Consider the following 3,718-nt stretch of genomic DNA (forward strand, 5'->3'; position numbering starts at 1 on the left):
TGTGAGAATCAAATGAGGCTGATTTATATCAATGTTTTGTTGTATATTTTATTTTATTTTATTTTATATTTATTTTATTTTATTTTATTTTATTTATTTTTTTTTCCCCTTTTTTGTCTTTTTTACTGACCGGTAACGGGATCGCAACCCTCGGTGTTGCGCCCGCACCGCGCTCAGCCAGTGAGCGGGAACCGGTCTCCACATGGGATCTGAACCCTCGGCTGGAGTGCCGCCGCGCTCCCAAGCGGCGCACTCTCCAGTGCACCACTGGGCCGGCCCAATTTATTTTAATTATACCTGGATTTATGATAAGATTCAACAAATTCATGGTAAATTCAGCCCAATTTCACTGGGCTTAATGTGGTTCTGATTCTGCAGATATTGAATTTTTTGTATTTGTATATACTATAATGAGTTCTTGAACAGGTCATGTTAAAATTTAGGTTAAAGCTGGAAAACAGTATAAGAGAAGGATTCTGAGCAATCATGTTTTGAACCAGGAAAGATCTTTTCAAGCATATTTAATGTCCCTTACCCCGAATTAATCATGTTCTTTAAAAATATGTATTAGAGAATTTCCCTAAGAAACTACTGCTTAGAGTAAGATGCTCGGGTTAATCATAAACTAACTTATTTTGGTAATGTTTTTATTAAAATACCATTATCAAACTCATTTGGACATTGGCTTCTTTTGGTATCATTATTTCTTGTAATAAGGGAATGAAGCAGTTATACAAAGAAGCATAGCAGATCAGAATGATTTCACAAATTCTTTGACACTGTCCTGTGCTAAAAGAAAAATAAAGGCAGATAATGAATATCTCTTCTTACCTTGTTTGCTTGTTTCTTTTTTTTGTTTGTTTGCTTTTAAATTATTGGCAATCTTTTGCTTATCTCTGAAATTATTTTTTCAGATCTTCTGGTTTATGAGATACAAAAATCTTTTAATTACTAATTTATATAATACAAACTTAAAGTTTGACATTGTACCATTAGCAACTAGCAGAGGACATTTTCTCTTCCTTTTTCTATTATCTGTTCCTGCTGATGGCTCTCTGAGAAATGAATGTTAAAGTTAACCGTTATTTGAAAAGCATCTGTTCAACATGAGGCAGACTCCCTCAGCTCTCCTTAAAGTATGGTGAGCCTCTTCCAATCAAGTTTAATACATGAACTTCTCTCATTCCAGGTTCATAAGTACAGCCTTGTACTTATGATAGTATCAGTATCCTCCTTCTCTTCCCCTTCCTTCCCTGCAACATCCCCACTGCTCCTCACCCCCCCAAAACTAACAAAAACCCTCAGGATTAAATGTTTCTGTGTGTCAGAAACTATGTCATGCACTTTTTGTATCCAGTATACTGCCTTCGACAGTAAAATCCATATAGTCAGCTCCTAATAAAGTGCTTAGTAGTTGATTTACTAAAATGATTTAACAAATGATTTCCTTTTGCATGTATAATGTAAAAAAAAATTTGTTACTTTTTGACTCATATGTATTCTGTAAGAAATTCAGAAAATTTTAAAGCAAGAAAGTGTCACCCATAATTGTAATCATAATTTTTAATATTTTGGTGTCTTTTTTTCCCATTATTGGTATTCCTTGAATGTAGGACTTTTTAATGTATGGTGTTTCATAATTTGGAGATACCAATATTGTTTTTCCATTTCAGTTTTGATTGTTTCCATTTTGATTTATAATTTCTCTTTATCATAAATAAATTGAACCTTTAGAAAATCTTGATGTCCATATCATTTTCTTAGATGTTATTCATTTAATTAGGGTTGCTGGTTGAAAAAAGTACTATTTTTAAGACTTTTAAAAATATTATCAGGTAGCTCTCTATTCCCACAAGCATTGAAAATATCAATTTTGCAAACCCTTGGCAACACTGAGGCTCATCATTTAAAAATATTGTCATTTTAAAAGATAACGATGGTATAACAATTTGTGTTTCGTTGATTAGAAAGTAAATCAGTTAACATTTTTTCTGAAATATTTATTGTCTGTTTATATTTCCTTTAAAATTTTTAAAAAATTTGTGTGTAGTACAGTAACAAAATGTTAGGAATTATTTTCAAACTTGCTGACAAAGAGCAAACTACATGTAAGTGACCCAGATAATTCTGAAAGAAAATTCCGAAAATGAAGAGCAATCAAGGACTTGCTCTACCAATTTGTAGACTGTATCATAAAGCTACAGAAAATAATAATGTACATTAATGGCTCAACAACTGGCCGATGGATCACTTGAACAAAAACAGACGTTGTGTATTAATAATGTAATTAATTGAAAAAAATTTTTTATTTATTTATTTATTTTTTTTGTCTTTTTTGTCTTTTTCCGTGTCCGGCAACGGATCGCAACCCTCAGTGTTGCCCCCGTACCAGACCGGGGACCGGCAACGGGATCGCACCCCTCGGTGTTGCTCCCGCGCCTCGCCCAGCCAGTGAGCGGGAACCGGTCTGTATGTGGGATCCGAACCCTCGGGCGGGAGGGCCGCCACGCTTCCCAAGCGGCACACTGTCCAGTGCGCCACCGGGTCGGCCCCTTAATGTAAAAATTTTGTTCTTCTCTCACTTCCTTTCTCTTCATAACTGTGACAATTGATTAACAACTAGGAGAGAAAGTGTTTTATCTCATACCCATACATCAAAGTGAAGTCTAGATATAGTAAATAATTAAATATAAACAATAAAATAATACAATGAGGAAAAATTTTGTATGAAAAACTATTGGGTTTGAGAGTTATAAAAGTATAAAAGCAAGCTCAAGCAAATTACTGGTTTGTTTACTTTTTATATTTAACCTTTTACCACTGTATGATAGCTATCTTTTTTCTGTTTAGTGCTTCTAATCTTAAATACCAATTTTATGTTAATATTGCCACCTCAACTCTTCTGGTTTTTTATTTACCTAATTTTTCTTGATTTATATCTTTTCTTTTTATACAATAAATTTTATTTTTATCTAAGTAATACATGTACATGATTTTGAAAATATCAAATGCTGTTGTGACCAAAATAGCAGTCTCCTGTCTTGCCTTCTCCACCCCAGTCCTGCTCCTCCAGAGGAATGCTTTCATTTCTTCTAGCTTTTTTTCCCCCTGTTATTTACATAATTATTTACGACCCCCATCCCCATTTAGAAGCTTGTGGCCACCTCAGTAAAGTATGTGGGCATTCAATAGTCTGGAGCATGTCATCAAAATGTCTGATATTTTATGGGTTATAAAGATATAATCACGATATCTCTGTACTATTGTGATGGATAGATCAAGTATGGCCCCTCATGAATCCTGCCTCCTGGTATTCACGCTCTTGTCTTGTCATCTTGCGTGTACTGAAACCTGTGACTTGCCTCTAACCAACAGGATACATACAGCAAAGGTGTTATGAAGGCAGTTCTTTGTTTACATTATATAAGACACTGTCTTGCTTAGCAAACTTACGCTAAGGATTCTCCTTACTGGCTTGACAGTGTATGATGTTTACTTATGATGTGTACTTGGAATAGGTGTGCAGAGTCCTTCTTCAAGGGACCTGGTCTCCCCTTTAGTCAAGGGATTCTGGGTCTTTGAACTGATCTAAGACTGGAAACTGGTGAGACTATAACTTTCTACTCTGTCTAAAGTTAGGTTCTACTACCAGACCTGGAGTCTTTCCTTTTTTTTATTTTTTTTATTTTTTTTGTCCTTTTTGAGACCGGCCACACCG

The 3,718-nt window shown here is 34.8% G+C and overlaps 1 protein-coding gene across 1 annotated transcript in view; it reads left to right on the forward strand.

The window, feature by feature from the left end:
• Positions 1-3,718, forward strand: part of LOC103604744 (cohesin subunit SA-1) — a 213,738-nt gene that overhangs the window by 28,130 nt on the left and 181,890 nt on the right. The window lies entirely within an intron of this gene.

The sequence above is a fragment of the Galeopterus variegatus genome, unplaced genomic scaffold (genome assembly GCF_000696425.1).
Source record: "Galeopterus variegatus unplaced genomic scaffold, G_variegatus-3.0.2 Scaffold5372, whole genome shotgun sequence".
Taxonomy (NCBI): domain Eukaryota; kingdom Metazoa; phylum Chordata; class Mammalia; order Dermoptera; family Cynocephalidae; genus Galeopterus; species Galeopterus variegatus.